This window comes from Tamandua tetradactyla, chromosome 18 (assembly GCF_023851605.1).
Source record: "Tamandua tetradactyla isolate mTamTet1 chromosome 18, mTamTet1.pri, whole genome shotgun sequence".
Classification (NCBI taxonomy): domain Eukaryota; kingdom Metazoa; phylum Chordata; class Mammalia; order Pilosa; family Myrmecophagidae; genus Tamandua; species Tamandua tetradactyla.
The window spans coordinates 37,547,260-37,560,212 of NC_135344.1; positions in this window are offsets into that span (position 1 = coordinate 37,547,260).

Genomic DNA, 12,953 nt, shown 5'->3' on the forward strand with positions numbered 1-12,953 from the left:
AATCAAATTGCTACTTTGAAATCCTTTTCTACTTACTTCGACAACATCATCATCTTGGGCTTCTTTTGATTGTCTTCTCTTGAGAACAGGTGACATTTTCCCATTTCTTCATAGGTTAAATTTTTTGGATTGTACTTTGGATATTGTAAATGTTATGCTGTGGAGACTGGATTTTATCATATTCCTTCAAAGAGTTTTGAATTTTTGTTTTAGCAGCAGTTAACTTGGTTGGGCTTAAACTGTAAACTCTTTTGGGTGGCATCTCAAATCTTAGTTCAGTTCCTTTATCCTTCACTGGGCTGCTTACAGTTTATCCAGTACATAGGTGGTTATGTGTCAGCCAGAAACTTGGGCAGGGTTTACTCATGAAATCTGGAGATTTCCCTCTCTGTCCCTCTCACTCTCCAGAAGCCATGGTTGCCCCAAACTCTGCCCCTTGGAATCCTGACCACACTTGCCCTCAGGTAACCATCACCAAACTTGCCTCATGCTAAGCCCTTCTTCCAATGTCACCCCCACCCCCTCCAGAATCTGCCTACTTTTGCATCTTCTCCAGTGCTTTCTGGTAGGTTCTTTTTAATTTAATGTAATTTTTTGTGTGTTTTGTCCAAAGTTTATAGTTGTTATCACCAGAAGGTTGGTACAGTAAGAGCTTACTCATCCAGACCAGAAATGAAACTCTGGTTTGGCTTAATCTGATCTTAATGGCCACGATGTAGAGCGGTTACCTAGTAGAATGGCTAGTCTGGCTTCAGAGGCTCACTGTTTGAGAAATGTCCCATATGGTGGCTTTTCAGGTACCATGTAAGGCTGGTGATGTCTTCTGGAGAAGCAGAACTTTTGTCAGTGCTTTTTAAATTGCAAGGCCTAGCCCGTCTATGGATAAGGGCTTTTTCTAAGGGAAAGTAATGGCCATATACACACAACAGGAGATCCTGACTCATGAAGGGCTAAGCCAGCCCCTGAGAATGACTCTCTGTGCCTTGAGATTGGGGATGAGGCCAAGAGGGCAGGCCATCTGCTAAGGCCTGATTCTGACTTGACTGGAGTTTGAGGAAATCAACTCTGAACTGTATGAACTTGATTTAGCAGGTCATTAGGAGGGATCTTCTGGTCTCTTTATTTACCATCAAGAGGATGTAAGATCCTGGGATGTGATTAGACATGAGCAAATAAATGCAATTTGTATTAAGTCATTCAGTCACGCAGAGCAGGGGTGTGGGTGGGTGGAAAATGAGGGAAGTGCTAGGACCATGTGGAGAGAGCTTAGAGGCATCTCTGGGCCCTGCTTGGCTTGGTCACCTCCTCCTCCCTTCTCTGGGCACTGGGGTGGTAGTTGGTGGTTTAGGAGGTAACTCAGAAGACCTGAGTGCAAATGAACAATTCCAGTATTTGTTATAGCTTTGATTCTCTGTGACCTAAGACTTTGGGGCTGTTGAAAGGGCTCCATACAATAACCTCTTTTTCTCTCTTCTGTAAAACTATGGCAGTGGAGTGGCTGCTCTTGAAGGACCCTTCTGGCTCTTATCTTAGCTGATTCCAGGAATCTCCAGGCAAGGGCCACTCCACCTTATCAGCATTCATGAAAGGGAAGGGAAACCAGAATGGGAGGGATGGAGGTAGGCCACATGAGGTAGTGGATGCTAGAGGATGAGGTGCCCAAGCCAAACCTCTCTCTCACCTCTCTCTCTGTTAATCATCCACTGAGTCAACTGTCAGAGCTGGGGTTGGAAGTAGGGGTGGGCAGGACCAAGAGAACCCCACAGAGAAGCTCAGTGCTCACTGCGGCAGACAGTGCCCTCACCTCCCAGGAGAGCTTTGAAGGCCATGAGGGCCTGAAACCTCCCCTGGAGGATGTAGTTGCTACCTGGCATCTGCCAGCTGGGCCTCTTCTCATGGCCTTTCAATTGGGCTGAGTCCTGCTTCAGTGGGCATCTGTGACTTTTGGGAAGGGAAGTAGCTGTCCTCCTCACTGCCTCTTCCCTCCTGGGGGTGGGACACCAGTGGGTTAAAACAGTGAGCAAATGGAGGGGTGAGGAGTTCAAAGGGTGGGAAAGGAACCGAAAGGAGGGCAGTAGAACTGAGAGGGGTCGTAAGAGCGTGTGTAGGCCAAATGTCACAAATTCTGTGCTCCAGAACTGATTCGGCTTGGTGACTGATCCCTTTTCCTTCTCACTACCTCCTCCTCCACATCTGGGTGGATCCTTTTCCTCCTGGCCTTCTGATTATTAACTGTTGAGTTTGCTCACCAGCACGCTCCTTTGAACTTAGAAAAACAGGAGGAGGATGCTTTTGGATTCTATATACTCCCTCTTTTAAAAATTTTCATCTTCCTGATTTCCCTGCCTTCCAAACCTGTAGCAACACTCTACCCTTCAAAGAGGCTTATCCCTGACTCTGGGCACTGGTCTTAGAGTCTTCTCTGAAGATGTTTGGTGTCTGTATGCAGCTGCACCTGTCCACAGGATGTTAGGAGTCCCTGCCTGAGTCCGGATGGCCCAATATGAGAGATGCATCTTCCCTCCAGAGAGTAAAGGCAGCAGAGTTTCCATGATCAAGAGGCTGAGGTCTTACACTTTGGTTAAGTATAGGAACTCCACCCACACACGTGCAGCTATTGCTGAATGAAATGTCTTACCAGCTCTTTTAGCTTTCTAGAGCTGCCATAACAAATTACCAAATTATGCAAGCTGAGTGCTTAAAATAACAGATTTATTCTCTCACACTTCTGGAGACTGGAAACCTGAAATCAGGGTGTCTGCAGACCATGCTGGGGGAGTAATCCTTGCTTTGACGGTTGCTGGCGATCCTTGGTGATCCTTGGCTTGTCAACACATCACTCCAATCTCCACCTCCATCATCACATGGCCTTCTCCCTGTGTGTCTGCGTCCCGAGTTCAGTCTTCTTATGAAGACAGTAGTCATATTGTATTAGGGCCCGTGATAATTCATATGGCCTCATCTGAACTAACTTTATCTGTGAAGGCCCTATTTCCAAATCAGGTTACAGTCACAGGTTCTGGGTAGACATGAACTTTTGGGGACAATATTCAAATCAGTACACCAGCATTCACTTTTATTTTATTTTTTCTTTTTTTATTTTTTCACTTTTATTTTTAATCTGTAGTTTTTCCTCTGCGATCATCATGGTGCTGCTGGACAGTGTGGAAATTTGGAAAATAGAGAAAATGAAAAAGAGGTTGGAAAAAATTATCAATAAACTTAATACCCACTGATAACATTTTGGCATATTCCTGTTCAGTCTTTTCAATTTCCATCCGTTTTGAATATAGTTGAGCTCTAATAATGAGCATTATTTTCTGTAACATTTTTCAACCTTAACCCAAATATCAGTAGGGTTTCCCTATAACGTTAAAATTCTTTGAAAGCATCATTTTTAATGGCTGCACAATATCCCATGAAAAGCATGATGTTCCTATTTTAGTTAACAAGTTGCCTTTTTTGGGGGGGCTGCTTCCATTTTTAAGGTGTTTTGAGTAACTCTGAACTGAACATCTTGATCCTTTAGGGCAGATTCCCAGGAGTGGGATGACCAGAAAGACAGGTTTTGCCTAATCCCAACTTCCATTCCATTGCCCCATTATGAGATTAAAGCCTATCCTTAAATCAGTTGATTTATTCCACTTCATTACTTTCCCAATGTTTGTGCCAGTTTGTGTTCCCACAGCTCGGTAGGTCTGAGAGGTCTTCTGTAGACTGGAAAATACCTTTATGTTGCTTTGATCCTGAAGAAAGTTACACCTCTTCGTGGCCAGTGTCCTGAGCCTGTCATAAAAATAATGACAATATTAGCAATAGCAATAGCATCAACAAGTATGTATCAAGTGCTGATGATGTTCTGGATGCTTTGTATGTTTAATATGTCATACAACAGCCCTGTGAGGCAGAGTCAGCCTTGTTTCACAGGTGGAGAAGCAGACGCTCAGAGAGGACAGGGACTGTGCCCAGTCACACAGGTGTTGAGAGGCAGGTGTAAACTGAGGTTGTCTGGATCCTAAAACCTGTGCTCTTGCCACACGCCATGTGGCGTCAAAGAAAGGGGGAGAGAGATTGAGGCTGAGTGCTGAAGCCTGGCCTTCTACAGGGTTTGGGAAGCAGGGGGCCTGGGTTTTGGTTTCCGTTGAGAGTTTGGCCTTATCATCAAGAGAACCTGCTGGTGGGACTGAGGCCACCAGGTGACTGAGGGGTGTTTGCTCAGGCTGTGTTCCTGGAAGGTCACATCTTGTCGTAATTCTGATGCAGGCAGAGACTTCCCAAGACTCTGTTCCACTGTCCCAATTTACCACGTCCAGGCAGGGCACTGGGGGATGGGATTTTCCTTCAGGGAAGTGGTGCAATGGCTTTCCTGCCTGGGCATCTGCCTTACAGTTGTTTGTTTCTAGTGTCTCATACTATACAAAAGGCTCTTGTTTTGCTTTTTTAAAAAAATCTTAAGGGTCAAATATGCATACCTTTTCATTTACAGCTTGTAAGTTCTCAATCTTGGTTGAGAGGTCTTCCCTTTTCTTGCTGAATATATGTTGTCTCCTAGGTTCTCTTACAAGAGTTTTGCGGTATCTCTTGTATTAGAGTAATTGGCACTAAGTGAGGTAACTGGCCTCTCCCAAGTCCCAGTGGCTCAGCACTTATCACTAGGCTCATTTCTCAATTACAGTCAGATGTGGGACAAGCAGGCCCCCTGGGTGGCTCTCCTCTGAGCTGTGACTCAGGCATTTGGATCCTTCCATCTTGGGATGCTGCCCTCTTCCACTTACGGCCGCCACAGACACTGCAGAAGGGAAAGGGAGGTGGAGGTGGTCAGTCAGAGGATTTCTGTGTCCTCCATTACTTCCTCCCATACTCCATTGGACAGAACCAATCACGTGGCCTCAGCTGTGGGAAACGTCCTCCCCAGTGCTCAGAAAGAGGAAAGGATCAGTGAGTGTGTAGCCAGCCTTGGTCACATTTACTTATTTTACATGTAACTACTGAATCCATGTGGAGTTTTTTTCTTTGTTATTTCATTTCCTGTTTTTCTTAGCTTGACAAACTTTTTTTTTTTTTTTTTAAATATGGGAAGTTGTAGGTTTACAGAAAAATCATGCATAAAATACAGAGTTCCCATATACCTCCTTGCATTTGCTTGGTACTTTTGTTAACAATTCACAAAAGAACATTTTTATAATTGTGCTATTAACTATAGTCCATAGTTTGCAAATGTCTCGCAGGCCCAGCCTGTGGCCCCTCCGGCAGCTTAGCGAGACAGGCTCCTCCGTGCATGGATGATGGAGCAGGGCCCACAAACCCGGGAAGGGCCGGAGTGGAGGGGGAGGCGGCTGTAATCCTTGAGGACACCACAGAAGGGGAGTATGTTTCAAATAAATGAGCAGAAGAAGGAGAACATTCTATGCTGCAGGGGAAGCCAAGGGATGCGGAGGGATATAGGGGGGGCGTCAGGCTAGGTTCTTGGGGTGGGGGTGGGGTGGCTAGCCACATTTGGAACAAGTTTGAGTGGGACACTGTGGAAGTTCTGAAATTCCATCCTAAGCCCTTTACCCTGTTTGCCATTTGCTTTTCATTCTTTTTCACCACAATATTCTAGGCAGAAGCTGATTTGTTATCCAGAGTGGCAATCACAAGGAAGGCATTTCATGGAAGTCTCATGTTTTAATCTCAGAAATTCATGGGAGTTTTGTATTCTACTCCAAAATCTCTATGTTTTCTTTTAATTTAAAAACGATCTTGTAAGTTACTTACTGTTGAGTAAAAGGAGGACCGGGTGTGGTGTCCTTCAACTTCCCTTCCTTCCGGCACACTGTCTCCTGTGGCTGCCAGCCCTGGTGCAGGCACGTGGGGCCCCGGGGGGCAGAGGGGAGTGGGGGGGGCGGGGCAGCAGCCACGGAGGACAGCGGCCAGGAGTCTGAGAGGAAATACCAAGAACAGGCACCTCAGTGTCTGCAGACACAGCTTCAAATCCAGATGCCATCCCTTGTTGGCTGTGTGACCTGGGAAAGGGGGAAACTTTCTGAACTTCAGGGTCTTCTTAGATACAATGAAAATTCATAGCATTTCTCTCTGGGAGGGTTGGTGGGACTTGATTAAAGGAGATAAAGTGCCTAACAGTTCCTAATAGAGACTCAAGAAGTGTGAGTTTTCCTTCCCAATCCTCTTTTCCTTCTTCCTCTCTACTCCCTACCTCCCACCTCCAAACTGATGGACTGGCAAGCAGGAGCGTGGGGAAGGGAGAAGAGCTGTGTCTTCCCTTCCAAACCCCACCATGGGTTTTCTCCTTGCTTTACTACATCTCTAAGGTCAGCCTCTCTAAGTGTCAGTTTCCGCATCTGTTGAATAGGAAAACTTCCTCATAGGGTTACTATGAGATGCAGATGAGATGAATATGTGAATGCTCATCCATCTGAGTCTCTTAAGTGCTCTTAAATTTTTGACATCTTTAGCATAATCACCCTCCCATCCAATTTTGGTTGCTGCCCTCTTTTTAGCTCTTCACAGATTCTCTTTTCCAAAGGTTTTCTGCACTGTTTCCTCTTCCTACTTCTCTTTCCCTCCTAAATCCAAGGTTGTCTGGTTTCTGCTCCCCCCATACCATGCTCTGCTTCCCAGGGTCACCAGGGGCTTCCCTGTTGTGGAATCTCATGGAAAACATCTCAGGAGCAAATACCTTGACTGTCACTCCTTTCTAGAAATCTGCTCTTTCTTTGACTCCTGTGGTACCCATTCTCCTGGTTTTTCTCCTACTCCTATGGCTAGTCCTTCTTAGCTTCTCTCATACCCTTTCTTTTCTGTTGCTGCTTAAAGGCTGATATTCTCTGGGGTTCCATGTTCATCCTCTTCTCACTGCCCACCATCTCTCTGGGTCATCTTATTGACTTGCAGTTTGAATTGCCATCTGCCCAAATTACTCTTCCAAGACCCAACGATCTCCTGGGACCCCTACCTAGATGCCTTCTCCCCAACCCTTGCAACTTGCTTTTTGTGTTTTACTTTTAAGAGACTGTCACCATTTCTGTTGCTCAAGACAGTTATTCTTGACTCCTCCCTTTGTCTCATCCCCTATGTCAAAGCAATCACTTTGTCCTAATTCCATCTCCCAAAATGGTTTAGAATCTCTTACATTTATCCACTTCAATGCCATTCCCTTGGGCCAGACCCCCCCGCCCCCACCTTGTCTCTTACCTGCTTTAATGTGCTATCTTCTAACTAGTTGCCTGGTTGGAGTCCTGTTGTCCTCTATGCTTGTGACTGAAGTTGCTCCCCAGCCTAGAACCTCCCAGGAACCCACCACTGCCCTCGAGACAAAGCCCAGTCTCCTTCACATGTGCTCAGTACAAGGTACTCCTGCTCTGGTCTTGCTTACTTTTGCAGCCCCACCCCTCACCATTCCCTACTAGGCTCCAGAGATAGTAAACTGCTTATATTTAATACATTTCATTGGGTATCTTACTTCCAGACCCTAGTTTGCACTGGTTCTCCTGACCAGAATCCTCCATCTCCCTCAGTGCTTTCGTAAGGAGCATCCATTAATCCTTCAGGACTCAGCTTCACTGTTGTCTCCTTTGTCAGCCTTTCCCAGACCTGTACTCATATTGCATTCTTTAAGTGTCATTAAGTTTTAGGTCTTTAAGTGTTAAACTTGGGGCTGTCAAACTTGGGACCACATTGTACTTTGATTGCTTTGATGGCAAGAAGATATATGACTGTAGGATCTGAAGAAGCAGAGACGTGTAAAAGAGTTTCATATTCTCATTATTTTTTGCCACTTTTAAACTTGTATACCAGTCGGGGTAGTAGGTGCACAGCTTCCCACCCTTTGCACATATGATTCTTCAATGAACTGAGCCATCCTGGACCCAAGAGCTCTCTGGGCTTACTTGGTGAAAGGGGAAGATGTGGAAAGGGTCCCTCTATATCCTGTAGCTAATCCCCTGAGGGTAATTGTCCTCACAAATTTTGGGACGAACTTTTTTCCCCTGTAGAATTTGGAATATAAAGGGACAACCCTATATAATTTTTTAAAGAAACATGAAAAGCAGGCAAGCATGCTTGCAAATGAAAATGTTTTAAACAAGAAATCTAATGAAGAAGTTTTTCATCTTCATCTTCCTTTTTGCAAATGTACAGTCTTACTCTTGGAGGGGCCATAACTTGGCTGCCCTTATTTAATACCAGCAGCATAAGTCAGTTTATTAATTCTGTGGGCTTCCGACAAGAAGGAATATTTGTTACATGGTGGTATCTGGACATCTCAGACATTTTAAGATTTTCCTGAGGTCTCCTTTATACCCTATCATGTTATGTAATACATATTATTACAGTCCTTTGCAATTGCCTGTTTGCTTACATACATCCCCTCTAGACCAACCTTGGTAGGGAAGAAGCAAGGTTAATGTAGTTATCATTTTATTCCTGGGCCCACCATGGTGCTTGAAATATGTAGTTGCTACTAAATATTTGCTGAATAAATAAATGAATTAATGAATGAATGAGGGTTCTATGTGACCTGCCTAGGGCATAAGGCTCCATGTCATTTCTCTGATGTGGCCCATACTGTACCTTTATGATATACAAAGAAACTATTAGCCTGAGAACCAACTCAGCTGTGCATCTTATTAAGTTTGAGAGCTCATAAAATACATCTTTTTTTTTAAGTGCCAATTATAATGTTATAATTGTTAGAGAGTTGCTATTCTTCTTTATCCCAGTAATAGAATGAGATTTCCCAGCCTTGAAGCACATGAGTTAGTAATGCTATGTAGGAGAAATGCCTTCTTATTTTCTATGCCTCTGCCAGCCCTCATTTGCTATCTGGATGAATAATGACTCCTGAAATGTGGCAGGGACTTTTGCATGCCACATGAATGTGGATTTGATTCTAATTTCCAAGATCTTGGGCAGTTGGAGTTGAGTGATCTGTTAGTCTAGTAATTCTTATACCTGTTGGACATGAGAACGCATGCATATTTAGAAAATATAAACACTCAGCCCCCACTATAAGCTTCCTTAATCAGAATCTTGGTTGAGCCTAAGAATCTGCATTTTCAACCTACTTTCCAGGTGATTCATTTAGCTAGTTCAGCCTGGGAAACCTCTGTGCAGCCAAGCCTTTCACTTGCAAAGCAAAGAGGTGATATGCCTGGCCCAAGGTCCCATGAATTGGTGTTGGATCCAGAGTTAGCATCGGGAATTGCTGGCTGTACTGCCTTTTCCTCCACATGAACTATTGTGTGGGACTTGAGCTTTCCATGGAGGTCTTTGTTACAGATAACTTCAGGCCTTGCCTACTTGGCCTCATGCCTGTGTCTGAGCTGGTCCCATGGGTGGGGTTGAGCTACCTTCAGCGCAGTGCATGGTAATGCTATAAGCTTTCAGTAAATGTGTTGTGTGAAGTCAGTGAATCAAGAAAGAATCTCAATTGGTTTGAGTTATTGAGTTATTGGTCCAACAGACATTCTTTCTCCCTAAGTCAGTGATTCTCAAAAGTGAGGGTGAAGGAACCACTCCTTGGCAGGGAGGAGGATGATATTTTGCTGGGGGCCAGACTTGGGAAAGGCAGTAAGGGAAAGAAAGGAAGATGTAATTGAAACATCACGTCCATAATAATTACTATGTCAAAGACTGATATTTGGCCTCCGATTTTTCACAGAGTACATGGCTGCTGAGAATAAGCACTACATTTCCAAGACTCTCTTGCATCTATATATGACTAAGTTCTGGCAAATGGGATGTAAGTGAAATTATGTGGCAACTGTTAGAAAGTTTTCTTGAAAGACAATTGGCCTTTTGCCACTTTCTTCTTTGCACTTGCCTCCATCCTGCTTTTTGGGCCACAGATATGATAGCTGGATCTAGAAAAGAGTTTCTCAACCTAAGCACTATAGGCATTTTGGGCCAGATAATTCTTTGTGGTGTGGGGCTGCCCTATCCATGTAGGACATTTAGCTGCATCCCTGGCTTCTACCTACCAGCTGCTAGTAGCACTGTCCCTCACTTGTGATGACCATAAATGTTTCCAAACATTGCCGATTGTCCCCTGGGGTGTAAAATTGCCCCTGATGGAGAACCACTAATCTAAAACAGTGATCTTGGAACAGGAGGTGCTCTTAGGAATGATAGAAGGAGTCCAAGTCTCTGAGTATTTGGTGGTGCATGGCTGCCATACTAGCTGTAACTGGCCTGACTCCAGACTTTTCCCCATAAGGGATATAAATATCCCTCTGGTTTAAGCCAACCATTATTTTGAGTATATGTTTTGCAGTCATACTTAATTGTAATCAACTCAGTTATGTCTATTTTTTGAAATACACACTATTAATAAAACAAGCTCAATAAAATTTATTGGGTTGCAAGGATATATAAAACAGAATGAAAAAGCATGCCAAGTGCCAAGAGCTGGTTGGTTTGTTGGGACTCTTAGTTGAAAGGAACTGTTCTCAGTCTACATTAGCCAAGGCAGAAAAGGTGAGAAAGCCCAGAGAGTCAAAGGAAGATCTACAGGAATTAGGGAAGCTCTGGGCATCTCAGGAACTTGAGGCTGCTAGAATTCCCCCTTCTTCCCTCCCTCCTTCCTTTCTCTCTGTCCCCCTCTCTCATTCTGCTCCAGTCTTTGCTTCCCTTAACCTGTTGCTTTGTTCTCTCCTACAACTCGTTGCCACACAGAGGGGAATATGGCCACTGACAACCTTGGACTCACATCCCAACAGCCAACAAAAAGAAAGATATTCTTTCCCATCAGCTCCAACAGAAGAATTGAGATTGGCAGCTCTGCTGTCAAATGACCATCTTGAACCAGTCACTATGATGGGTGTAAAGGCTGGTGACCATTCCAGCCTGGCTTGGGGGTCTGCCTCTTCAGTCAGGGCTGCCAGGTCAGTTACCAGAAGGCTGGGGGGGGGGCAGATGAGGTGAGCATAGACTGGACAATGGCAATAGCCACTTTGCTGCTCAGCTCATACGCACCCTTCTTCCCGCATATATGATTTAAAAATACTTCTGCTTAAAATAACCCTACATTGCTCATACCTCCTTCCGCCTGCAAGACAAAAGTCCATTGACTACCTAGCCTTCCCCACCAGGTCTGGATGTGATCCTGGTGATCTCCCTGACAGATACACATGCCAAGCTCAACATACCTGACATATAACTAGGTTGGGGGGAAAAATAGGATAGCAGTAACAACTTCCACTTAAAAAGGGGGAAAGGAAACCAGAGATGAAAGCCATTGGGCCAGAGGGCAGCATATCCTGCTGGTCAGGAATAGTATATGGAGTCATTGCTCTGAGCATGGGTGTTGGTCAGCTGGTGTGGCGTCCCTGCACCCTGCCTGCTGGTGCCTCCCATCCAGGCTTCCCGTTGACCACACGTGAGGGTCAGCAGCAGGAGCTGCTGGGGCTGTCCTGCTTGCAGCCCACTCCTTCCTGGCATAGGCTGTGGGGCCCAAAGTTTGCTGTGGGATTGCCCAATCAGAAGCTGCTGCCTGTCCAGCCTGGGGTTTTGCTGGCAGTGCAGCTTTATGGAACCCTCCCTGATTCCATTTGGGTCACTCCACTGGCTGGTGAGTCAGGATGGTTGAGTGTGAACCTTCAACCTTGTGGTTCTTGTCTCTTAGCTCATCCCTTTTGACCTCAGCCTAAGGGCTCTGCTCTGGCCTTTGCCTTAGATTCAGGGAGCAGAGCAGATTTGCTTCCTGCCAGGCCTTCCCTTAACTTTTGTGGAATCTGGGGCAAGAGTACAAAAGAGGCCCCTGGTTTGCCTCACCTTCTTTTCCCACTCGGCTCTGTCCTGTACAGTGGGGTCTCATGCATGTGCACGGCCAGCCCAGCCTGCACATCCCAGCTCTGTCTACCTCCCGTCTTTCCATCCCCACCAGCCATCTCCTGGCAGTGCAGGGCCCACTCACAAGGACAACTTAGGAGGGGCCCTCATGGGCCCAGGGAGCAGGCTCTGGGTCGTCTGGGCAGGACATTTGACAGGAAGGTCAGTGTGGGACATTCTAAAGTGTGGAAGGTCAGGACAGGGCCTCCTTGCTCAGGTCTAAGACTGGTAACCCTTTTGTCCCCAGGCTGCATGCCAGTCAGTGGCACTTAATCATGACCAGAAACTATTAACCTCTAAAGAGGTTAGTAGTTAGTAACTACTAGGTTAGTAGTTAGGCAAGGAGAAAATTTATAGTAGAAGGTATTCAGGAAGAGCCTGCGAGAGTCAGAGTTCCCCATTTCCCTTTATCCACCCAGGTAGCTGCTTTCTGGTCAGGACATTAATTTTAGTTCAGAGACATAATTCAGCCAAAGGCCCCAACTGGAGCTTGAGTCTGGGGGTGCATGGTGGGTCAGGTTACAGGAGGGAGAAAAGAAGCTGGAAACTACTGCTGAAAGTGGCAGAGCCCTTTCCCCTCATCCTGTCTCCTTTCCCCTTGAGTTCGCCAATTAGCAGAGTCCAACGGAAGTCAGCAGGCAAAGAAGTGGGGTTTGCAGAGTCCGAGCCCCAGCGTCACAGAGCAGGGTAGAGGATGGATTTAGAGCTGGGAGACAACACTTAATAACTGGCTTGGGCAGGGAGCAAATTCCTTAACTCTTAGAAGTCTTCGAGCATTGGCTAAAGGCAGAAAGCAATAGTCTCCACATGCCTGCACATCTGCTTTCATGTAAGTCAAAAAACCACAGCCAGAGCACTCCAACATCCTGCCCTTTGCCTACCAAGGCTCATGTAAAGCTTTAGCCATGGGGATTTGGGTTGATGCACTAGATCTATGAATTAGTAGTTCAGTTATTTACCAAGGACTGTCAGATTCCTAGCCTGGGAGTGGGAAGGCGATCTCCTTTCAGCTCCCCATTTTGTCTTGACCCAGGCTATTCCATATTTTAAGTATGTCACTTGCAATACTCTTTCAGTTTTTGTTTATTGGTTGCAAGCAACAGAAACAGATTTCTGACTTAATT